This window comes from Dunckerocampus dactyliophorus, chromosome 14 (genome assembly GCF_027744805.1).
Source record: "Dunckerocampus dactyliophorus isolate RoL2022-P2 chromosome 14, RoL_Ddac_1.1, whole genome shotgun sequence".
In the NCBI taxonomy this organism is placed as follows: Eukaryota; Metazoa; Chordata; class Actinopteri; order Syngnathiformes; family Syngnathidae; genus Dunckerocampus; species Dunckerocampus dactyliophorus.
In genome coordinates this window covers 17654242-17681292 of record NC_072832.1, presented here as the reverse complement: position 1 = coordinate 17681292, position 27051 = coordinate 17654242, and the positions used below count along the sequence as shown (strand labels likewise).

At 39.4% G+C, this 27051-nt stretch overlaps 1 protein-coding gene across 2 annotated transcripts in view; it reads left to right on the top strand.

Moving 5' to 3' along the window:
* The window catches only part of LOC129194203 (adhesion G protein-coupled receptor A1), a 224516-nt gene that overhangs the window by 103613 nt on the left and 93852 nt on the right, over positions 1–27051 (top strand). The gene's annotated exons all lie outside the window — the stretch shown is intronic.

The following is a 27051-nucleotide window of genomic DNA, read 5'->3' as shown; positions in this document are numbered from 1 at the left end:
CATTAGTCGGACTCAAACATGGCACTCTCGTGGCCAGTTCAGTAGTGTAGATTCCCCAATGAACAGGCTAATGTGGTCGCTATCTAATCATTGTCTAATCATTTATTAAATGCAGTAGATTGCAGTGAAGTTAGATATCGGTGTCAGCCGACTAGTTATAACTCGAGAAAACCAACAATTCAAAGCGTGTCGAATATTTACGTGGAGTAGCAAATGTTGTAGCAGGTGTTGTAGCGTCGCCTACCCCTTCGTTTCAGGTGTGGCCAGAGACCACACTCTTTATCAAGGGGTATGTAACCCCTTACCCCTTACCCCTCGGTTTAAGGAGAATTGGGACACCCCTTGATTCTCGTGAACGGGCAAAACCTCGGGGAAAGGGGCAAGATGAGGGGTAACGGGTAGAAGTGGGATTCATTCTAAGTCCCCACTCGATGTCTTTCCATTCCCACTGAAGCTTCACAAAGTCACCCATAAGCATGGCACGCACCTTGTGGCAAGTGAATACCACAAACAGGAAGGCGAGATGCATTCATGGACATTGGGTCATTACATTTTTTTTTTTCCCAGGCACTGACCCGGGACACACTGAAAATTATACTTTTGGATCGCGGCCCAGCAGTTGAGAATCATTGTCCTAGTGGGAAAAAAAAACAAAAAAAACGTAAATATATAAACAACAAACACTATTAAATATTATAAATCAAACGGCACCCACCGGCCCAGTGGTCTAAAGTACATGTGCCTTTGTCATTATGTTGCTTGCCATTTTCTCTGGCGGATATAAATATTTAAACAAATACTGCCTTTTCTTGTATGCAAGTGTCTGCACATTCAAACCTGCAGTCTCATTCCATTATATGTTCCTCTGGGAGTGTGTAAAGGTGAAATACTGTTTCTTATTATTTATAGAAAAAAATATGACAAATATAAACAGAAACAAGTACTGTAATGTTACAGGATTTAATCAAAAATGAAATATTATTCTAGCCTATTCCCACTTGCATGGACATTTTTTACAAAAGACATGCCAGTCCATACAATATTTGACAAGACATTACCTTTAAAATCATAGCTTTTTCCACACAGATGTCAAAATGCTTTAAGTCTGATGATATTTTGCCCAGCATCAATATGATTTATTGTGTGCAAACCTTAAATGTCTTATGTGAGGACATAAGCTGAAACGATGATTGCATGTGTATTTTGTGACCTGCTAGTGGTGTGTAAAAAAATGTCACAGTATTCGGAAAGCACACTATAAGGATAGCATTTTTTGTTTATACAGTAGATCACCGCACACCTGTGATTCAGCTTTCACAACCACGTAAATTCACTGACTTTTGATCACAAAAGATACTATTTTTCCCCCTAAAATAGGCCATTTGTTCTGCAGAAAACACATCTCATTCACCTGAAGTTGGTAATAATTCATAAATGTGTGATAAAGTGATAATCCACATAAAAATGTACAGCATACATGCACCACTTATTCTTTTTTTTTTACATGTCTTATGTCTTTACGCTTCACTGCTAATGTCTTTGTTTTTTTGTCTTTTTTTCGCACTTTGTTCGACGGTCCTTGAATGCACCATAGTTGCTGTGTGACGCAAAAGCAGAGCTGCCAACATGTACACATTTTTTGTAATTGGCACGGATTTTGACCCTTAATTACGTTTGGTCGTTTCATTCTCTCTGTACGCATTTTCGCTTTCAGTTTGGAGTTGCCATGGCAATCTGCATGTAGCTGTAGTCACAACCTCTCGGTGAATCAGAGTGTTCCCTGCCTCCTGGAGCTGCTACCCGTAGCAAGCCTTAGCTGGTCACTACAATCCAGTCGGTACCTAAAAAAACAAACAGGTATTAAAATCACAGCTGCTGCTGCTGCTGCAGCATGTGCATCCCTTGTTGTCCGTCAGTGCAAGCAGCAATGCTGCGTTTGTGCAAGCTGAGCACACGTGGCTACTGCGACACACTCAAGTTTTATTTATGTTTTAAATGGCTTATTTTCATATTTTTTTATTATATATACTGTATTGGGTAATAGGAGTATAAAGGTGACTTTATGGGTGTTATTTCATATCTAGAGGGCTCTGATGTTAAAAAATGTAGTTAGAAGATCATAAACAGGTTTTCTATGCTATCACGACAAAAATATTCCATTTCTAAATAAGGAATCCTACTTTGTGGAAATTCACTTATCACGGCCGGGTCTGGAACCAATTAACCACATTTATATAATTAAAGCTGCAGGTGTTGGAAAAAAAAAAAAAAAAAACTACGGTAGACTTTTGTGCAGTTGATTTCCACATTGCTTTGCATGTTATGGCTTACTTTATTTGCCAATCCGTCTGATCAGTCGCTTTGTTTGGAAGATATCAAGAACAAATTATTTCTAAATGATACAAACATATGACATCTTAGCCTCTTTTCCAAATCAGTGGTCACTATATTTGAGCTGCTTTACAGATTGTATGGTTCATGGAAGGTGACAGTTTGGAACAATATTTACTACTTAAGGCCTCTCCCTTCCTTTCCATTGACAGGTAATTAGTGGAAGCCTGTAGGCTGAATGGCGGTGTATCCCCACCTCTCTTTCCTCAGACAGCCTTTATCTGCTCCACAGAACTTCACTGCTGTTTAATTGCACCGCGTGGGTGTGTTTATGTACCCTTTTTTTTCCCATTTGAGGATGGGGCGGAAGTGGACGTATTTGTGCATTATGGTGTGAGGGTGGATTTTATTGTGTGTATGCGTCAGCTGGCCTCCAGGTTATGACTCTATGTGGGGACACTGTTGCGGCAGCTGCTGCACAGCAAAGGGAGACACAGGCATCTCAAACAACCAAATATGACCCACTTCATATCGATTCAGTAAACACGGCGCTTTATGAATATGAATGTTTAATGTCATGATAATGTGCATCTAATTGGAATATGTTTGGACCCAGTGTGCACAGTTCTTTCAAAAGAAATGCGCATTTTTTGTGCACGGCAAGGTCAAAGAAGAGGAAATCTGGGATCTGTATTTGACAAGAAAGATACAAAGGTTAATTACATGGGTGTTATACTGCAGTCAAGTGCCTGAGTCATCTGGGGTTGAGCATTAAGATTATGCGGGTATTACATTTTTTATTAGCTTGGGTTAGTTAGTCTCAATGAAAAGGAAGGGGGTGGGGAATGTTGTTACTGTCGTGTGTTTATGTTTATGGATTACTGCGTTTTCATTCAGTCTTTTTGGCATGTTATACTGTCTAAGCTTAAGGCTGTTGGTCCCATGAGACTCTTATTAAGACATATCAAACATGTTTTGGACAAATGTCCTAACCGCATCGTTTGAAGACTTACTGAAATGTTACTCGGTCCCTGCGGAATAGTTTTTTTTTTTTCCTGCTCTGCAGCTCTCTGAAACAAATATTCTTGTGATGCAGCAGTGAGAGGCCTTGAATACTAAATACATCATAAGATGGGAAGATAGAGCAAGGAGGAGAGCAAGGAGACAAAAATAACTGAAATTAAAAAAGAGAGGCTGGCGATACAGTGAAGGCAGAGTGGCAGAGTGAAGTGGTGCGACCCATGGGAGGGCACAAGGGGAGATGACACTTTGTGTTGGAGAATGAGGAAGACAAATAGTCTCAAGAGTCTCAACAGACTCAAGGCCAGCAGGCTTTGGGGGCGGCTGTCTGTTTCCACTGAATGAGGGACAGATGAATTTGCCTTTGTAGAAAAGCAGAGAAGTTTTGTCATATTTTGTGTATAGGCTATGCTGGACAAGTTGTCCTCAACTGAATCATTTGTCCCAATCCCATCCTTTTCTAAAATTGCCTTGGAGCTCTCATGTCAGCCTCTTTTGACAGAGGCCAGCCTTATTTTGCTATGTCCTCCTTTCTTCCTCACTCAATTTGTTGTGATACACTCATTTATTGAACAAAGTATTTTGTCAAATCATCCAAGATAATCTGCTTTGGAGTTTCAGGCACACGCTTGGCTTTGTCCAGTGCAGTCTGCTGCCTGTGTCTCTTTGTTCTCACTCTGCACCACAATGAATAGACAGGGCTTTTGTCCTATTTATTTCCTATCTATGTGCAGTCATCGCCGCACGGTGGTCTAGTGGTTAGCATGTTGGCCACACAGTCACAGTCTGGAGATCGGGAAGACCTGTGTCCGATTCTCCCTTGGAGCATTTCTGTGTGGAGTTTGCATGTGTGTGGGTTTTCTCCGGGTACTTCGGTTTCCTCCCACATTCCAAAAACATGCAGGTTAGGTTAATTGGCGACTCTAAATGTGAGTGTGAATGATTGTTTGTCTATATGTGCCCTGCGATTGGCTGGCGACTAGTCCAGGGTGTTCCCCGCCTGTCGCCCGAAGTCAGCTGGGAAAGGCTCCAGCATATCCACGACCCTAATGAGGAGAAGCGGCATAGAAAATGGATGGATGGATGCAGCGATCTCCATTTCTCATGGGTGTGGTATGGGACAGAAGACCTCCGTGAGAAAACCCGAAGGAGAGACCTCCAGTCACTTTGGCAAATAGTTCTAACTTTACATTTTTGACGACAGTATTGACCCCTGAGGTACGCCACAAACTACAATGTAGCCAAACATGAAGATGCTTGTTCTTTTAGCTTAACTAATTGCTTCTTGATCGTTAAAGACCCTGTCACATCTTGACGATTTAGCCAGCTTACGCCAACGTATGAAAAATTTGGCCAATACGCTGGCGTACGTCGAATAAGTTATGGGTAAGTTTTGTATATGTTAACAGCACGCTGAAGCACGCCGGCATACGTCGTAGTACCTCCAAGTCGTCCAAAAATGTTATGCATGCACAAAACTTTTCGACGTATGTCAACGTATGATTCATACATCCCGCATACGCGGGCAATAAGTTATGCGATCGTTGACGCCCGTATTTGTAAGTTACGCACAAGTCGTAATACGTCAAGATAATATCAAGCGTACTTTTGCCTTCTTGTCCACTCTCCGGTAGTCAGTCTTCTTGATGTCCCAGAGGATGGTATTCTCGCGAAGGAAATCACACATTACCTGCTCCTCTTGGACATTGAGAGAAAACTGTGTCATCTTCGCTTGTTTCTTGGAAAGGGTTGTTGAGAGGAGATGGTGGCCACTGGGGAAGCAGCTTCCGGTTCCATTGATGATGCCTGAGAGGCGTTAGAACCTGCGTCAGCTCCATCAGAGTGAGAGTGGGAGGGGGAGGCTGTGGGTGGTGATGGATCCCTCCGTCACTGCCCTAATACTTCTTGGCAGCGGTCTTGCGAATTTTCTTCGGCATGATGGTGATGTTGACACTGCGATGTCTAGTGAGGTTATGATTTGAGTCATCAAGTGGCAGCCTTTTTATAGGCCACGGCACGTCATCGTCGGCCATACGCTGCCGTGCGGTTTGCATAAGTTAGACTGGCGTTGGGCATAAGTTGTGAACGCCGGCAACACGCTACGCATTCGTTGGTATAAGTTGTCTAGAAGTTATAGAAACGTTCTTTATAAGTTACTAATACGTCATGTATACGTCAAACTCGTTATGAAGACGCTATGTATACGCCCAAAATTGAAAAAAACATTGACAGTTCAACGTATGCCATCACAATGATCACGTCAGGCATGCGCTGGCTAAATCGTCAAGGTGTGACAGGGCCTTACGTAGCTTTTCACCTGGTTCAAAACTACCCCGGTAATGCCATACCTTCCTAGTCTGATAAATATAAACGCTTTTGCCACTTTTGTCCGTAAATACCCCAGCAGCACACGGTTTGCGATGTGGAATCCAAATGGGTTGTATTCCATTCCTCCAAGCCAAGACAAGCGATGCATGGCCTTGGAGGAAGCCAAAAAGAAAACTTTGGTGTGGTAGGAGTTCGGTGAGGCCATGGAGCACAATTTTCAGTGTGTCTCAAATCATTTCTGTCAAACCGTCCAACACCTCACACTTAGAGAAAGGTTGAGGCTCTTGGCCATCTGACAGGAGCACAGAGTACAGCCACTGTTCTTCCACATCAAAAGGAGTAATTTGAGGTGTCTCAGGCAATTATTGGGCGACTCCCAGATGGACACACTGGAGGGACTATAGTGGGAGAAATAATTATTTGATTTTTGATGTTGTAAGTTTACTCCCTTACAAAATCGTGAAATATATATGTGAATTATATATTTCCTTGATGGTAGCCTTAATCTAGGACTCAAACATTTTAATGTTTGTCTTAGGTGTATTGTATATATAGCTAAGTAATACATGTTTGAATAATTGTCAATCAATGTACATTCTCGGGAAGACGTGATGATGAAATTGAAGTAATTTTAGGTAAAATGCTGCTAAACTCAAGTTACACTTATAAACATTGTGCTCCACTTGCATGCTCTGATGCAAGCATGTGTTTGCTGTCATGATTAAACTGGGTTATCCAGTATAAGTGAAGCACGAGGGTTACTAACAATTTATACGAGTGGACATTTGACTTGTCTGTTCGCCCATACGATTCATACATTATTATTATTTTCACCTTTCAAGATACAGTTCATTACATTCACGATCCATTATTCACAGCCCTGCAAGTTTGCGGAATTTTGTTCATTTATTTATTTTTTCTCTCGAAAACAGGCCGTTTTTTTCAGTAAAAAACACATCTCATACTGGCAAAATGTCTTTATGTTTCACTGACAATTCTTTTTCGTCAAGCGTTGAGATTTCACGCGTTGTTTGGCAGTCCTTGAATGCACCATAGTTCTGTGCTGTGCTACACCATGACTCAGATTCCATCTGTTCATGGATCATCTTACATTATCATTCATTAGTGGGCAGTACTTATCTATTTTATATTTTAAATGTCTTTAATTAATAAGTGTGTGAAGCATACAGTATTTAGGGCTTAAACCTGGATTGTGTCATGAGTTGAACAATGGCAATTGAAGAGAGAAGGGGAGAGCTCTGGAGCTGAATGTACTCTGATAATTACAAGTCACTTTTATTGCAAATGTTAATCCAGAATTGGAGGAGTCACTGTCAATGTCAAGTTAGCAGGGTGGGTTTGGGTGTGGAGTGGCAAATACAAAAATCGAATTGTTTTATGGGCGTATCAATTACTTGTGGATGTTCGCCATTAGCTGGTGGTCCTGGATGTAACCTCAGGAAAAGGTGCGGCTCTACTGTATATAAATTATCATTGAAGGAAGTTATCAGTGCCTCCACTCCATTATCAGATCACATTCATTATCTACTGTAGCTGCTTTACCAGGGATTTGACTTCTTCTAATAAAGAAGCCCAGATAACAAATTAATATCCCAAACAAAACAACCAATCAATTCAAATTCAACCCGGTTAATAAAGCCCGCATTTCTTACTAATGTGTTTATACATGTATACACAAAGCTTAAATACGAGGATATTATTTTCTTTACCTTTTATTTCCTGTTTCTCCAGCTTTTCTTCTCTGTTTGTGACGCTAAAAGCAGAAAACGGAGCCCACTGATTGAGGTTGGCTTCCTCTCACGACTCTGCTGGGCTATTTAATCGTGCCTGTCCTACTTCATCTTCAACCTTTGCTTCTGGTCTACAAATCAAAGCTGGATTGACACTCATTTCTTCCCTCCTTTTTTCCCCCCACGCCCTCCTTCATGTCCTGCTGTTTGGGCCTCTTGCAGAAAAAAATGGATGCAGCAGCAGGGAGCCCTTGCAATTCGTCTTGTCTGCTCCCCCCTTGTATTTCTCTGTCTGTTGCAAGCTGCCTCCGTACGCTCGTCTGATGTCCCACCCTATGTGAGGTAATTACTAAATTAAGCAGATTCTGAATACTGCCTAAAATGCCCAAGGTCATGTTTGCATATGCAGACAACACACCATCTCATGTAATATTCACAAAGGCAGCTTCTGTCAAAACTCATGTACTTTTATATTTTGTCATCTACGTTCCCAGAAGTGTATACTAGCTTAACAATCTGAAGAACATTGTTTATTTAATAGACTCTTAAAACCATTCATACATTTGCTTGAGAAGCGCACACCTGGCATGTATGGTAAGTTTAACCTTCAGTAATCCCTTTTATTCCCCTTTCTACCATACATATCTATAAATCGTGTTTTGGGCAAGTTTTGCTCAAATACCAGTTAAAGGAAGTGGAGGATGATTTTCTCTAATTACTCTGCACTAGTATGGAGCTTCTGGTCCTTCCTCATTTAGAATTTATACTTCAGTCACTGAATATTTCACACATCTTTAGGTTAAATGTGCCACAGTCGAACCCGCTTTTAAAGTGTCGCCCTCCTATCAGCACTAAAGCCCTCTATCGCTCTCTTTCTGTGTATTATAATTAACATCCATCCTCATGTGGAGGTTATCAGTTATTTCCACAAATACTTATCTCAATATAGATGCTAAACCCTTACAAAATTGCCTGTGCAGTAATCCCTCGCCACTTTGCGCTTCAAATTGTGTGGCTTCACATCACTTTTTCAAAAATATATTAATTAATAAATGATGTTGTTTACGGCTGAATGTGGCATATTAATTGTCAAAAGTGTGCATATTTAAGCATTTTTTGTCTAAATTAAGCATTTTCAAGCATAAAAATGGCTAAATGTACTAAAATACAAATATTAGGTATTCAGAAGGTTCTGTTCTGGTCACTAGGTGTCAGTAATGTTACTGTAATGTTCGGTGAGACATACAAGCGCTAGACTTGATGGCTGGAACAACAGGCTTTTATTGCAGGTTTGAATTATCTCACACCAGGCACAAGAATCCCTTACATGAGCTTTTGTTGCGAACGTAACCCACGGCAAGCTAAAACTCAACTCTACTTCCTGCCTGCCCCCACTCACCTTCCCTAGGGAACACATTTCCGGCACGAGACTTATTTATGTCTTAAATGTCTTCTTTTCTGTTATTATGTCTGCTAGTGTAAAGTTGACGATAGGGGTGTTATTTTATGTCTTGCGGGTTCTAATGTTAAAAAAAAATGTATTTAGATTGTCATAAACAGGTTTTCTATGCTCTAACTATACAAAAATATACCATCTACAAATAAGGAATCCTACTTGGCAGGAATGAACTTATCACGGGTGGCGATAAGAAATAGAATAAACAAAAGCCACTTTAAGGATGGGAGAATTCTGTTTGACAGATGGTTGACAATGGAACATTAACACCAATGTGTTCCTTTGGTAACCATAGCCTGTGTGCTGCATATTTGGAGCGCGAACAAAAACAGAATAATTTAAGTGCCTGCGGCCGAAACAAAGTACAACGCCTGACTGCTTAAACAGAACATGTATTCTTTTGGCACCTCCTCTTAACTTGAACAATGCTTGGATTGACCTTTATTTGTTTACAGTGGTTTTGCAAATGTGAGCTACATCAAACCCACAATAGCATTTTAAAGCTTTATGGTGTTTCAGTCTGTGGTATGATTTACAATGTGCCTTAGGGCCATTTTTAATAAACTGTTTGTTTTGTTCAAATGTTTTATGCCATTCATGATTCCAGAAATGTGAGTTCCAATTCTTAGAGTTTATCTATTCACTTATTTGGCCAATACTGGTCCTGTCTGGCTGGGCTGTAGGTGATACTATGACAGCAGTAACACAGAACATTATTGCATTATTTATTGCTATTTACAATACAGTAAAGCTACAGTGGATCCATGTCCGCAATTTACAACACAGCTTTTAGACTATACTGTATGCCAGTGTCTTTTGTAGTATAAATGCTCCAGTGATGAGCTTCAACAATTAATGAATTATTCAATTATCCAGTTAATCGACAAATATTTGGGTGTTTGATTAGTAATTTTTGATTGAAAAATGTAAATATCCTCTGATTTCAGCCTCTCAAATGTGAACATTTTTTTAAATTTCCTTTCGTCATCCACGAAAGCAGACCTATTATCGTTGTGCTTTAGGCAAAACAAGATACTTTATTCACACACATCAGCTATGACTTTGGAAAATAGTGATCAACATTCTTGCCTCTTTTCTGATATGTTGCGGAATAAAGTACTCACTGTTTGTGTTTGGTTCATAATAATTTGGTCTGTCTAGGGCAGGGGTAGGGAACCTACGGCTCGGGAGCCAGATGTGGCTCTTTTGATGACTGCATCTGACTCTCATGTCTTAACACGATAAAATGTATTTATTTCAATTCTTTTTTTCGTTGACATTTTAAAGTAAAACATTACAGAAATCTCAGTGTTAAAAATAAAGGTCAAAATACAAAGTATCCTTGTGCATTTTAATCCATCCATCCATTTTCTGCCACAATGTGGGTGGCCAGAGCCAATGCCAGCTGTCTGTCCGATATTTTCCGGGAGGGACACCAAAACTTGATTATTGTTGGATAATGTGGTAGCCTAGCTGTGTCATTGAGATGTCAAGAAGTAAACTTCCCTCCTTTAATTTGCTAATTCTGCAAAGCAACCCCTTTTGACGAAGAAGATGGTGAAAAGAAAGAACGATACGGAGTGCGGTGCCAAACCGTGCAGCACCAGAAGTTGCATTAATTGTAACAAGTATTTTATTTATTATTGGATATCTTCAGTATAACAATGTTAGTAAAAAGAATCAATTCAGAGACTTATTATATTCTAAAATTGTTGGCCTTGCTTAAACATGTACATACGGTATTTAGTTGTGTTCAGTGTTAAAAAATATGATGTGGCTCTCACGGGAAAGTTTTTTTGTAATCCCGCTAATTTACTCAGTCTTTAACAAACAAACAAACGGCAATCAAAATACCACTTATCATCCTTTTGCTTTTATTTTCTGGCAATTTTCACAGCGCCTTTGCAGGAAATTGCTTTGTTTCAGTCACGCGGTGCAGCCAAGGCACACTAAAGAGGCAACATTAACAACAGAAAAGGATGGAAGTGTAAACAAATTTTTTAGAGCTATAAGCTCCAACATGTTTTTGTTTATTTGCCACAATGTTCTATTTGCCATCATTTTAAAATGATTAAGATTTATCATTGTCATTGTTTTTCTAGTAAATCCCTGCCCCCTTAAGAAAAAAAAGTCTGTGCCCTACCTTTTGCAGTACATTTGTGACACAGGGTCACATTTTGAATACTGTGGAAGAAAAATAGATTGCAACTGGTTGTTGGAAAGATGCTTGTCTGCTTCCTGACTACTTTCAAGGTGTCCTTGAGCAAGTCACCAACACCTTTTATAAGCCCCATCATCCATCACGTATTTCCTCCCCTGGATCCCTGCTTGTGTGCGGTCCTGGTCTCTGTGTGGTTTAAAGCAGTCAACACAATATATACAGAAGAGTAATGGTGTAATGGTACGCCATCACCACGGTACGGTAAATTCCTCGGTTTTAAGGTCGCGGATTAGTTCATTTTCAGTACAGTAAGGAAACAAAATGCAAAACATCAAACTATTTAGCTTTCGTATTTAATGATTTTGGAAATTAATGAAAGAAAGAATGAATTGAAATGTAAAAACTGCAATCTGGTGGCAATTGTTCTCCAAATGTACACTTCGTACATTTAGGTTTTCACTCCAACGTTCCCATGTCACACCCCTTGTACACTAAGACTTCCATTAAATTATACATTGAACATTGTAATTATACTGTGAGTTTGGGACCCAGTTAGATGTCTTGCCTACATGTTTAACAAACAAGGTTTATGTCTAACAATCAAGGTTTCTGCCATGATTGGACACACTTTAAGTACAAACACAATTTTCATGGTGAGCACCATCGTTAAGTAAAGTAGTGTCAGTAATTTGAGGGAAAAATACATTATTGTTGAAATAAAATAGTTGTTAGTCACTTCCATAAGTTTGACCTGCGTCATTACTAGTGTGTTGTGTCTGCATGTACCAATAGGTTAAGGTCACGGTCAAAGAAACTATACAGTTCTCCCTCGCTCCATCGCGGTTTGAACATCGGTACCGCACTCTATTACATCATTTTCTAAAATTAATTAATTAATAAATGACTGCTGTTTCATGGACTATTATTAGTAAAAAAATATTGCAAAACAAGTTATATGTAGTATTTTAGCCACTAGGTGTCAGTAATGTTACATGACATTAGATTAGATTACCTTCACACTGCATGTAGTCAACCAATGCATGTCCGACATGACATAGTTGTCCTCCCAGTCCTCCCATTCCATGTGGAAGTGGTAATGCTTTGGCTTATTCCTTTGTTGTTCTTCCCCACATTGTGAAACATGTTCTTGTGTCCTTGCACTGATCACGTAGCCTGCACATTACAACTTAGCAATGTGTTGTAAACAAAGAATAATAGCAGTGTAAAGGTGACTATAGGGGTGTTATTTCTTTTTTACAGGGCTCTAATAATGGTAAAAATTCCATCCATCCATCCATCTTCTATGCCGCTTATAGTTACTAGGGTCGCAGATATGCTGGAGCCTATCCCAGCTGACAAGGTTACACCCTGGATTGGTAGCCAGTCAATCGCAGGGCAATGGTAAAAAATTTATTTACAAAGTTATAAACAGGTTTTCTATGCTCTAACTACAAAAATATTCAATTTATTAATGTTGAATCCTACTTCGCAGAAATTCAATTAACACGGTCAGGCCTGGAACCAATTAACCGCAATAAACGAGGCACGACTGTACATACAATAGTCTGCAAAACCATGTATTTGTGACACATTTGTGGTTGCTTGCCTTTCTGAGCAGGTTCAACGAAGAGGTAGGCAGGAACATATGAACAGTGTGCATTCATAATTCATGAGAGTTTGACCAAGAACTAAAAGCCTCCCCCCTCTTAGACCAAAAAAAGCAGTTGACAATGACGGCCGCAGGGCAAAGCAAGGTCCATTGGGTTGAGGCAGTAAAGTTTAGAGTGATCAAAGAGAAAAAAAAATACTCAGAGGAAGATGCCAACTTGTAGATACTGCAGAGACATAAATAAATAAAAATAAAGAAATAAAATAAAGAAATAAATAAAACATGAGTGAAGGGAAATGCAAGGGTGAATTCAAGATATTTTACTGGGGAAAAACAGGTTGCCATTTCAAACACATATCCCCAAGATGTTGTTTGTGCCACGAGAGATTGTATGGAGCAAAACAGCCTGTCGCTGACTCATCCTTGCGCCCCTCCTGCACAAACCTGAACCAGCAATACCTCAACACAAAATGAATTTCGAGAGGGATTTGCCGGATGGATTTTAAACAAATCCTTCGCCACTGAATTTAAATGAAATTATTATTAAGGAGGGCAGATAAATAAGCCTCCTCACACTTCTGAAAGTGTTGCAATTGTCATTTGGTTTCCGTCCTCAGTCCCTGTAAACACACTTCTCAGTACAAGTCTACATGTTCCTGGCGCTACTTCAGTGGCAGCAGGCGATCATTAGAGCTCGTTGCTCCTGGCAGCTTCACAATGGGTCGCGGGATTTGGCTGCTGTCTGGAAAGCCCCGAGCACCAAGCAGCAGCCAATCCCTCAGGAATACGCACTCCTTGTGCAATCGCTGCTGCATTGTTTCAAGGCGCTCGCTGCCTGGCAGGTAGGCGGAGGCACAGAAAGAAAGTGATTGGAAGGGGAGATGAGCAATGATGCAGGGCAAAAAAGGAAAGTACTACAGTATATGTTTCCTTTCTTAGATTAACAAAACAAAAACAAACCAGTCATATCGTATTGATTCACAAGTTATGCTTATTTCATTTTTTTTTTCACAAACGTGAATGAAAACGATAATGAACATTGTTTGGAAAAGAACAGGCACTTTCCAGGCCAACATGTTGTGACGTATTGAGAAACTGCTCAACGACACACCTGCATTTTGAAGGAGGAGGGGGCGCCACTCGTTTATTCCACAACAGTTAAATAGAGTTGTAAACAATAACAAATGTCCTGACATTACCAGAAACTGCTTCTTATGTTATCTACGAATGTACAGCTTTGGAATTTAGCTAAACATGTTATAAAAGAACAATAGTTAAACACCCTCAGGTCAAGTTGACCACTTCTTCAGTGCAGTTGGAGTTCACAGCAACATTCATTCTACAATATAAGTCCTTCCGTTTGGGGGTCCCAAAACCCCCAAAACAAACAATATATACAATATAGGAAATATTTCATTAGCAAACAGTCATGTTTGACCAATTGTAACCATTGTACTGCTGTGAATAATACACAGGGTCTTCATATGCAGTGCTTTGTCCATTTGTGCAGTATTTACGGGGCAAGAGAAAATTACATGATGATGTGACATCTGTACCTCATATTTCCTCATTCCTTCGGACATGTCCTGTCATAACACATTATGATCCAGCTACATTGGGAATAAAACAGGTCCTGACAGACTCAAGATGAATTCAGATGTAACCACCCTGCCTGAGATTTCATGGTGATAGGACCTGTCGCTCAAAGTGCTTATCTCAGAAAGCAAGAACACATTTTGTATGTTCCTAATTCTTCCTTAATGGCTGTCTCTCAGTTGTCACTTCATCACATACACCACCATGTTTTACTTTCACCTTCCACCTGTGTCTCCTTGCTGTTGGAAGCTCACTAGTGATGTGTTTGTTTTCCTTGACATTACCAAATTAGATGGGCTAATGTTACCAGTGCTATAATTCCATAGATTCGATTTGGTGTTCTTGTTTGCCCTTGTCTTGCCACTCTATTTTTATCAGGACATGCCCTGGAGCGACTGGTTTGTTAGGAGCTAATGGTGGCAAACATCAAATTACTCTGGCACAATTGTGTTAATGTTTCACTAAAAAACACCACCTATCCTCTCGCACGGCAATGGTTAAGTTCCAGATTCTGACATATGGGAAAGAGTCAAGCATTTTTTAATAGCCGTGTTGCAATTCACCCTTGAGATAACTTGTCAAATAAGGCTGGAAAGTGGTTTCAATTGATGTTGTTTTGACTTGCTGAGGCATTAAGTATTCCCCTACCTTTAGTTCGTGGCGAATGTCTGTTTATGAATTAAATTCCAATTTGTGTTCACCAGGCTGAAGCCCCAGTGAATTTTGCTGAGACGAATGATTATTCTAGCACAAGAGGAGTCTATCCCCCTCTTGTTGTTTACTGTACCTGTGTGTCCTTGATGGAAAAAGAAGAAAGCCCCATTAGATTTATGTCAGTGTAAGCACAGCACTGAATATCAATCACATTAAAAAATAAAACTCAAGGAGTATTAACTATTAGAGGTGTAATGGTATATGTATGTACAGTTTCATACCGATTACCCACACATTACAAATGAACAACAGGAAGTGTACATTTGGCGTTGCGATGCACCTCAACAAGCCAGGGTAAGGTGCCTAAAAGCAGACGAAAATGTCATACACGCAGCACAGAAGTGCGGATTTAGGTATCTAGTGATAGTGCCAAGGAGAATCCAGAGCCTGAAGACCCTCTTCTGTCATTAAAGTCCTCTGTTTTTCATTCAACATTTCATAAACGGACAAATACAAATGCATAAGACGAAAGCAGTGCGCCCGCATTGTTCGGTACAGCTCGAGAACGGGGCTACGAGCAGGAACTATTCATGTGGCACTTCAGCCAATAAGGAACTTTAGCATTCATTAAAAATTAAATAATAATTCACACTTGCTGTTCAAACTGTTTTCCCTGAAGAGAAACGCTTTAAACCAGGAGTGGGAGCCATTTTTGGGCCACATGTTGTTTTTTATTGGCCCACTTCTTTTTCTAAAAATAAAATTTGTCATTTATTAGATATATTATAGTGGATGTCCGCACATTTGTGATTCAACATTCACGGCCCCTGAAAATGTAAGGATTTTTGGTCGATTTGTTCTTTAAATTTATGTGAAAAATTTTATTTTTTGGCTTTTAACTCAGCATGTGACTTGAACTCATTTTGATTTGGACTCATTGTTTTATGATGTGTTATATATGTTATATGTGCCTAAATGCAATGCCATGTGCTTGTATTTCTTAACTTATGTTTATTTCATGTTTTTCCTTTATTTTACTTATTTTGATGTACAGCCCTTTGTTTTTAACTGTGGTTGTGGTTAAAGGGCTCTACAAAAAAAAAAGTTGGTATGGTATGGTTGGGTTATGGACTTTTTCTTCTCTGAAAATAGGCTTTTTTTGTCTGCAGAAAACTCATCATCATACTTAGCTGATAATGTTTTTTTCGACAAGCGTTTAGTTGGGCGGTCTTTGAATGCACCAAAGTTGCATTATTTATTTGAGAATATTTACTGGAGAATTATGTGCCAGCAGATAGCAGTTTTTTTATGTTTAATTAAAAAAAATTGTATGTTTTGCCTCTTGTACCAAAAATGAACCAAACCGTGATTATGGCGCACTGTGACACCCCTGTTAACTACTCAGAATAACACTTACAATGCGTGTTTATGTTGAATATTCTTTGAAAACCATAGTTTTGTGTGTACAAAATATCCTTCTGAACTTGTTCCTCAGTGCACTGTGGAGGCAAAAAGCCACTAAATATTGGGTTGTAGACAAGTACAGGCTGTTGATTAAGAATTTATAATGTGAAAGTAAGGGTAGACGGGGCCCATGTAACAGGGGACGCTAAACAAAACAAGCCAGTGCCAAAGATGGCATGACGCCTCTCCTTGAGCACATGAATAATGAAGCAGAGGAAAACACTACATTCTGTTGTCACACCACAGCAGTAAACAGACAATTATCACAACAACCCTAAAACATGAGCATAGCAGCACAAAGTGGAAGGAGGTGTATTCATGCTTGTAAGCACTGTCATGCAGCTTTAAAATGTGTTTATTGTTACAAAACTCCATAAATTGATATTTCCCAGGCAAAACCCAACAAAAACCTTGTCAATATACAGTAATTAACTTTTTATTGAACCATTTTTTTCCCCTATAATCCTATAGCCTTGACGCCACAGATTGCCTGGTTCCTGTTTGTTGAATGGGACTTTAAAGTTCTAAAATTTTCCATCCATAAATCAGAATCAGCATACAAACAAAACCAAATAAAATGGTCATTAATTCGTTCCAAAAGGTCAGATGAAAACTGAAACATAGGATAACTAAATCAATCTAGAAATATAAGCATAAAAAACAATGTAAATCAATTGAATCCGTTCCAGACACTCAAAAATATTATAACTCATTTTATAGAGAATAATTATAGTTTTACATACAGAAAACTAAGCGAAACACATATAAATGATGAATAAAACAGATAAATGGGCATTTAATATCACTTTTGCCTTTATTGAAGACTCGCTGGTCAACACAGTGATGAAGAGCGGTAGGAAGGGAGTGGATGGAAGAATCACGCTTAACTTTAAAGACTGTAATGAGTGGACGGTCAGACCTGTATACCTGGTCGCTTGTTTCCTATTGTAAACGTCAGCGGCAGGTACAATCATTGGCTGTCACGTGTCCCTCTTGCAACATGTGTTTAAGGTTCCTACCTTCATCTTACCATCATGTTGTAACAGACACTACCTTCACACTTTGCTACAAGTTCTTTCTTGAATTCAATAGTCTCCCTCGCCTTCTTTATCAAAGTTCTGGCACTTGCAACATTTTTACAATGTATTTAATTTTAAAAAGCACAGCTTTGTCTAACACTCAGAAATACGCAGGGCGCCTGAGCTCCTCATTAGCCTTCGGCACACTGCTCAGTAGAAGGAAGAAAGGAGACAGATGTGAGTTGTTCATCGTTTTGAGTGTGTTCTATGAACAAAAAAACACACACACACACACATAATGAAAATGATTAAAGTATCTGTTTATTGTGTCCCAACTCTAAAAGAACCACTATACATTCTTCAGAGACTGAGTCACGTACTCGTGTATATGTATATTTTTAGCAATAATATTCATTGAAAACGGAATCTTACGAAAACCAAGATTCCACCACGCAGTGGCCGCAGGAACACAGGGCAAATTGTTTCCAAAATATAATACAGTGGAACCTTGGTTAGCATTATTAATCCATTCTAGAAAGTCCAAACCAAACTGAAACATACTCAAACCAAATTAATTCTTTTAAAAAAGCAAAATATGTTAACACAAAACGCGTTTTGTATTGTTTTACATGCAGAAAGCATTTTGAAATACATATCAAATGACAAATGACAAATGACATTTTTTTTTGACAAAGACGAAGCTGTGGCAGCGAGATCAACACAGACACCATGTTGGAGTTATTTCTTGAATCCAGTAGTGTTTCTCACCTTCTTTATCAAAATGCTGGCACTTGCAATTTTTATTGGCTCCATTGTGAGTTATTTTGCGGCTGTGATCAAAAGAAAAATAAAAACTTTTTGCATGACTGTGTTAGTTAGCAAAGAACTACAATCAACTGCTGATGACTTCATAGACTGGCAACGGAACTGACTTCTGCTTTCCGTTTCCATGTATTAGCAAGCTACTAACCAGGACTTTTTGTGGAAAAAATACATTAAGAACACAGTTGCACTCACACAGTGTAGTAATAACACGACAAGACAAATTGTATGCTCAATGGAAGATGCATGCAAACCAAGGTAAAATGTCAGTTAATAGTCAAGTCAAGTTTTGTTTACTGTATATAGCAGGCCCAAATTTTGCATGTTCTGAAGAAAGTTTTTGTACTTGGAATCTTGCATAGCATGACTCTCAGTACCACAATTTACCCTGATCTCAGGTCATATTTTTTTGCCTGCTCAGGGGGGTCTGAATGACAAAGTGACAAAAGTAAAGATTAAATGCAAGGAATGCTTAGAATCTTGTCGCCTCTAGGGACATTGATCGACAGTACCTGTTAACTTACACTTTCCTGTTTGGGGCATTTATCTCCAGCTGCTGGAGTGTTCCTTGGCTTAGATTGGCGGCTTTAAAAAGAGCTTTAGCTGTGAATGAGACAGCAGATGTGATACATTGTGGCCTTGAGCAAAGAGATGCTGGGTAGAAGGAGTTAGGTTACGTCTTATAGATATAGACTTATAGGCTGGAGTTCCCATGGGGAGCTGACAAAGGTCAGTGATGTTTGGGAGCACACGAGGAGGCACTTGTGTGTTGTCCACCTCACCACTGTCCAGGGACCAGGGAGTGAGGGCAGTCTATAGAAGGTCATGGAGATAAGGTGGCGTGTTATACTGTATGTTGCAATGATAGCAAACTGCTGCATTTACTGCTGCATCAACAGGGAGGCCTTTATGGATATTGACAATTTTTAGAGGAGACGAGATGGCTGCCAATTGTTCACTGGGCCCCATTTTAAAGATCTAACAGTTAATTATTCTTGGCATTTTGTTATTGCTGAACTTGCATGTTTTCATTATGTAATTATTTTCTCTCACTGTTTATGGATGCGTCTATGAAATGTGTCTAAATGATCCCACCTTGTGACTAACCAACATAGGACTTACATAGCATTCCACACTGGCATCGGAAACATTCTACTTGGAGTTTACTTGGAGGGCCAACCTTAAAGCATTCCAATTAAACAAAAGGCAATTTTTGGTTCTTTTAACATATTACCAAACGACTGTGTACCCCGCCTGTTGCCCAAAGTCAGCTGGGATAGGCTCCAGCATGCCCCCGCGACCCTAAAGAGGAGAAGCAGTATAGAAAATGGATGGATGGATGAATGCCGATACAAACGAGTGATATACTTCTGTTGAATGCAGGACAGTTTGGGAAAGAGTACCGCATGGACTGCTGAAAATACAAATACCTGGACATCGTTTACATGGTCTTATAGGCTATTGCTTCTCTTTAGCCTTGCTTCCTGGTACTTTGGGCTGGATTGCTATCAAGGAAGTAGTCAATGATCACATCATTTAAAAGGTCTTCAGATTGCATTAAAAAATAAGAGCAAAATATTTGGTTACAGCACTGAACTCAATCATCAATGAGGAACATCAAGGAAGAGTCCAGGTTGAAAGTACACTGCAGTCTTTATAGCAGTGTCACTCTGGCAAGTGAAGCTTACGTTTGTGTAGAAGTGAGAGTGAGAACAGTGCATCTTTTGTGTGTCTCCCAGTATTTTTCCATCAACTCTGATTGTGCTATGTGAGTGTGTGTCTCAAGCAGGTGTTGTATGAGAGGCTATTAGACTGAAAATGCACTGAGCTATTAGACTGAATCTATAGTCCTATTAATAATATGTAACAATCTTTAATACTCTTGTCGTACAACTTTAGTCAATTTGCCACAACTTGCGTGTTTAAAGGCAGCATGACAGCTATTTGACAAAAGCAGGGAATAAATTATCTGAGGAGAAATGTTCAAGTGAAGAATGCACATGTCTTTCAATATCTTGCCCAGGGGCAACTTGCCCTGGAAGCAAGCTGCAACCCTCTTCTGCACATTTGTCACAACTCTCCAGTCTCCAAACTCAAATCTTGACATTCTAAGCGACAACCATCTAAATACACACTTCCTTTGAGGCTGAACGTGAAATAATCAAACTGACATGTTGTAATCAGCTGTTTTGGTAACTTTCACCTTCAAATAATTCATCCATCCATTTTCTATACCGCTTATTCTCAATAGGGTCGCGGGGGTATGCTATACCCCAGGGTGGGGTACACCCTGGACTGGTCACCAGTGAGTCGCAGGGCACATACTGTATAGAGAAACAGCCATTCACACTCACAGTCACACCTATGGTCAATTTAGAGCAAATGTGTCAAACTCAGGCCCAGGGGCCAAATCTGGCCCGTGCTGCAATTTCATCCGACCCGCGGCACAGTTTGGAAAATACATTGCGTTGGCCCGCCTCATGAACCTCATCAAACAAAGTGCTTAAAGCGATCTGCATAATTAAGCGACTCCTCCGGTATAAACTATTCGTCTGACATTTTAATTTTGAAAGTGCAAACAATATTGTATATAGCACGAAATTCCCAAACATTCTTAATAAGTGTGCCAGATTCAGACCAAAAGTTAAAATATTTTAACTGCACGTGACTAAAAACGGCAGCGCTTTAACTGTTACACCCTGTCTGTACAAAATAACACCTTAAAGAGGCATAGGAAAGTCAAAAGTGGTCATTTTAACTACAGCAAAGCATGCTGGGAAATGCATAATCAGCTCATTCCACAGCTACAAACTCTGCCGGCTTACACATCTTGCGGATTGTGGTGTTTTTGTGTTGATATGAAATACTGTAACTTTTGCCCGGAGATTGAGAGAATTACAAAGAGGTGGTCGATCAACAATCACTTTATTGAAACGAGCGACCACACCAAAACAACCTTAGTCGTAGAAGTTTGTAAAGTAAAGGTTGTAAAGGTTTGTAAGACTGTGTTGAAAATTTCTGGATTTTTTGGTGAATGGTCATTGATTTATCCCTGAGTGGCACTAGCTTTGTTGTTTAAAGGACAACAGTCAATGCCCGCTACACCTAGTCTTATTCAAGTCTCACTCTCGCCTCAGCGGAGGCTGAAGGTTTGCAGCTCACATTTGAGGGAGCTCATCTGAAGAAACACGGCGCAATTGCCACCATGGACTCAGTGAGCTGCAATAACATCCTCCTGCTCAGAATGATTAATCAGGGATTTGGCTGACTTGATGCGGAACAAGTGCAAATGCAGATTTTTCACTTCCTTTGTTTCACACTTTGGGCCTTTTGGAATCGTCCACTCTCCTGTCTCAGGGAGAATACATCCACACCACAATTCATTACATACAACTGCGCATTCTAATAAAAGAGCAGTATCAAAATGTACTCTTTTACTTACTGTTTGCATTGCTTGTGGGGTGTAACCTCAATACATCATATTAGGAAATGCTTCAACCATTTTGGTTACCCTTTTTAGGGCAAAATACTAAGAAACACACTGCAATATGATGAACAAACTAGAAAGGTATGGACTCAGAGGGTTAGTAATGAACTGGGTGAAAAACGACATAATAGAAATAGAAAGCAATATGTGAAGCTAGGAGAATATGAATCTGCTTGCTTAAATATAGCTTGTTGTGTACCTCAGGGGTCAATACTGGGACCAAAGCTGTTGTACCTATACATAAATGACATCTGTAAAGCCACGAAAGACATAAAGCTAGTGTTATTTACAGAAGATACTAATGCATTTTGTTGTGAAGAAAGTCACAGATGAAATGACTATACTAAGAAAATGGTTTGATCAAAACAGGTTATCCCTGAACCAAAGCAAAACTAAAATAATGCTATTTGGTAATAGCAGAAAGGACATTTATGCACAAGTACAAATAGACAGCGTAGACATTCACCTGGTGAATGAAAATACATTTCTTGGTGTTACAATAGATGATAAAATGAGTTGGAAATCCCACATTAAAAATATACAACATAAAGTGGCAAGAAGTACTTAAATACTGAACAGAGCAAATTATTCTGGATTTAAAAAAAAAAATCACTCTATACTCCCTATTGTTCTCTGGTTTTACCATGTCTAACTTACTATGTGGAGATATGGGGAAATCACAATAAAAGTACACTTCACTCACTAATTGTGCTACAAAAAAAGGTCAAGGTTAATTGGCAACTGTAAATTGTCCATAGGTATGAATGTGGGTGTGAATGGTTGTTTGTCTATATGTGCTCTGCGATTGGCAGGCGACCAGTCCAGGGTGTACCCCGCCTGTCGCCCAAAGTCAGCTGGGATAGGCTCTAGCATGCCCCCGCGACGCTAAAGAGGAGAAGCGGTAGAGAAAATGGATGGATGGATGTTTTATTTTTAAGTGATTACATTTATTAGTGCACTTCTACAGAGCTGCTTGAAACTCTCTTTTGGAGATAAATAAAGTATCTATCTACCTGGTAAACCTTCAAACAGCTAAAATTATGCATAAAGCAAACAATAACCTATTACCCAAAAAATTTAGGAAATATTACCTTTGAGAAAAATGCAAAGTAAAACATTTATATGCGCAAACAACACTAAAAACCTTCAGCATATCAGCATGTGGAATCAAATTATGGAACGGTTTGAGCAAAAACCTCAAACAATGCACTGAAATGAGTCATTTCAGGAAACAGTACAAGCAGTTGATGTTTACAAAGTACAAGGAAGAACAGGCCTGAACCACTGTGGCCATACAATGCTACAGTATGTCTAAGCACTCTTGTACTTACTACTTATTTCTCATTTCTTGGGACTATTGACTTATTACATTTTCTGTACTCACTCATCATCCGTCAACTACTAATGTCTTCATCAATTATTATTATATATTCACGATTATTTAATTGAATGTCATATACACTATTTATATTCATTTACAAACCTTAACTATTATTGACAACAGGAAGTGAACTAATGTATTGGCAGTTGATGTGAAACAGAAAGGGGCGAGGATTCGATAAGCTTTGCTTCTTTCTACTCCTCTTTGGACATGTAGAATTGTGAATTGTAATATGTGATGTAGTCCAATGTAACATGTATGCATGTTCAAAATAAGTTCAACCAACCAACCAAAAAATGTATTATCAAAGTTTAGTATTAAAACCACAGAAATAAACATTCCATTGCGGCTACAGGTGCACATATTGCAGTGACGTGTGGTGAGGTTCATGGCTGGTGAGGCACTGACTCCTTTGGAGATTTGTTCCATCTTGATTCAATCTTAATGCAGGTTGCTCATTAAGAGGATAACCAGAAAAAGAGGTAAACATGGTTTCAAGCACCTGCCAGCTCACGTGCGCTGCCTTCACTGTGCGCCTCGCCGTATGACATTTCTCTGCAGTCTGCAGTCTACTGCAGTCCCGTTAGCAAGAAGAATGATTTCACACTTACATTAAAGACATTACACAGACTGTACAAAGTCATGGTGTATAATAAATGTTTCCGCATGCATATTGGCAACATGTTGACAAGCAGATCAGCACTGGCCATCTAATCCAGTTTATGAAAGATTGCGCAACCAGAGGCTCAGAGCTCGGCTCGCCGCAGCCTCATCTCTGCTTTTTACCCTGTATTTGGTCAGGAATTGTGCAAATTTTGACATTTTTAGTTGAGAAAATGTTGAACAGTATTTCAATCATATTGAAAAAAACAACATTTTAACAGTTCAATGGATAAATGTTATAGTAATCCCTCACTTTGAATTCCGTGGCTTGATTCTATCACGGTTTTTCAAAGTATTCCAATAAATCATCCTGTTTTGTGGTTGAATACAGCCTATTATTAGTCAGAAAATGTGCATATTTAAGCACATTTTTAAGCATTAAGCATTCCCAAGCATAAAAATGCAAAAATGCAAATATAAGGCATTCAGAAGATGCATTCAAGAACTCTGTAATGATATGTAGTATTGCACACTGGTCACCAGATGTCAGTAATGTTACCTAAATGTTTGATGAGACACACAAGCATCAGACTCGATCGCCGGAACAACAGGCTAGCAAACTAAGCTAAAACTCAACTCTGATTCCCCAATTTCATTTCCTGTCCTTTTGCACTGGAACACATTTACAGCAACACACATGCACAAGTTTTATTTATGTCTTAAATATCTTCTTTCCTGTTATTGTGTCTACTATATAGGGTAATACGAGTGTAGAGTGTAACAACAGTCATTTTCCATTATGTTTGATTGTCCACTTCGAAAACCAGTACCCAAACCAAACAGCAAGTGCTTTCACGTCAACAAGCAATTTATTAAATTGTGATCTCTTGGAAGGCCTCTTTAAAGGCATGGAAACAAGTCATTAAAGTAATTCTCCTTGAGCAGAAGAGCATTAAGTGACCACATTGACTTTTAAATGAATATGAGGTCAAAGAAAAGAGCAAATCTTTGTATCTTCAGCAACTCTACCATTGCTGAAATGATGCCTTGATGATGGGGATAACCTCCTCTGAAGTGAGTGAGTGAGGCACTGTGGCTGTCATTAAGTTGACCAACTTAACGACCAACGGTACTGTGATATAGCTGTAATCACTTAGACTTCTGGCAGGCTCTTTAGTCGAGTGAAAGTTGGGCAGAGGCTGTCTGGGGTCAAAGGACTTCAGACAAATAAGTTGCTAGTGTCACTTAAGGCTGAGGACAATGGTAATGAGCTTGTTGAAGTAAATCACTTCACCATAGCCTTAACTAATGTCATCATTATCACCGCTTCACCCTTCTATAGCCTACTGGAGTGCGTCAGTGTGGAGGAGTAATGCATGTCTATCCATGTACTGTAGTACATTTGATTTGTTTAGTTAGGTGGTGGCTAAGTGTTATAAAAACAAGTAATTCTTCCACCTGTTAAGAGAAGAAAACATTTGCCCAGTGAAGAATCCAATCTTCTCACAGATAATGATAGGTTCCCATACACATTTGACTAGGCCATGTAGAGACCCAAGCTATATGCTCCTTAGCACACAAATCCAACGCAAACAATCAATCAAATAATCATTTCATGATTTTTCCCCAATCATTTAGAGACCACAAACCTTTGCTTTCTAAACCAATGCTTTCTAATCAGTCTGAAACCAAATCTTGATCTGTGGATTATGTAGACGCGGCTTGGAGAGTGTCCAGAGTACACCAAATAAGGGAGAAATGTGATAATACCGGGAGAAGGCTGGGAGGGAGCAGGAAAATATGTGAGTCACCTGGGAAAATCTGGAAGGAAATGCATGGTGGCACTGAGAGATAAGCCATGAGTTGCTGGAGTCAGGTGGAGGAAATAGTATATTTTACTGAATCAACAACTAATTATCCTCATAAAACATACAACAGCGTTGGATGCTAAAGTCTGCTATGACTGCAGTTCTTTCAGTTTCTCCCATCAGGGGTTGCCACAGTGAGTCACTTGTATGATGTGATTTGGCTTTTTTTTTTTTTTTACATCTGATGTCCTTCCTGACATTCCATTTATCTGAACTGAGGATCAGCACTGGAGAGCTCCTGTGGCTGAGTGTCGTTGCATCTGCACAAATGGCAGCATCATGTACTACTACACTACCATCGCTAACAACTACAATTGATGGATTGTTACTGCTCTCTATATATACAGGCGGTTTGTGATATTATGACGTTACAATGTTCCATTGGTATGGATGCGCTCCCATAAATTCATTAAAAATTTAATTTTGGTCAGTAAATATGACTCACTCGAGAACTAGTTACATACAGCGCAGAGGAATACAGTCCATTATGTCTCCCAAGCAGCAGCGAGCCAATCAGAAGGAAAACTCCACAAGAGGAGACACTCCCACAAATACCGTTGGCTCTTTTGGTCCCAACTTTTGTCGTGACAAACATTAAGGATAAAGATGATTGAATGCTAACAAACGCTAGAGGGTAATGGATTCTGTGCAGTGTTACAAGCAGATTTGCGAGGTGAAAAGGAGATTTTCCTGGGACGATATTTTAAGACCATCACCAAGGAGAAAAATCATATCCTTGAAACATGTCAAAGGATCTGCTTCTATTCAATTTTGTATTTTTCCTTTTTATTAATGTTTGTTATATGTCCTTTGTGTGTTCTGTGCCTAGAGTGAGTGACTTCCATGCTCATATAGGTAATATTTAGGTAGAACTTCCTACTGACACTAAAAATCGCGTCGAAGGAACAGATTTTTTGTAAACCGAGGTCCTCCTGTATTGATCCATTGGCCTACCTTGGACAGCTGCTGACAAAAAGCTGAGGCGTTTACGACACACGATTTCCCTCTCAGCTGACATAGTAGTGGGGAAAAAAAAACTCTTGTACCCCACTTTGGCTTCATCACGACTCTGACCTTCTTCATTTTCATGCTCATTTTGAGCGGTGTTGAGATTCAGTGTTTCATTGATGTACAAGTGAAAATGGAAACCATAATGAAATTACACATACATTGCACAAAAATGGATACATCTTTGATTCAAACAGCTGCAATCAAATGTGATCTTGTAGAGGACACATGTCTGAACAGTCAGGGTTCCCTTTAACCTATATTGACATCAGCAGATAGATGTAGATTTCGCTTTGTTGATGTACTTTTTTCAACACCGCGGTGCGAGTCAGGCAGGAGCCATTTGTAATGTCTCTACATCTCAATTGCGGTTCTCGTTATGAGCATGGCTATCAATAGTATTAGAGAACTGTCTGTCTGAGTGATCGTTTTTGTTGGACTGATGGCTTTGATTGAGAAATACAAGTGTCTTTTCATACACACACACACACAC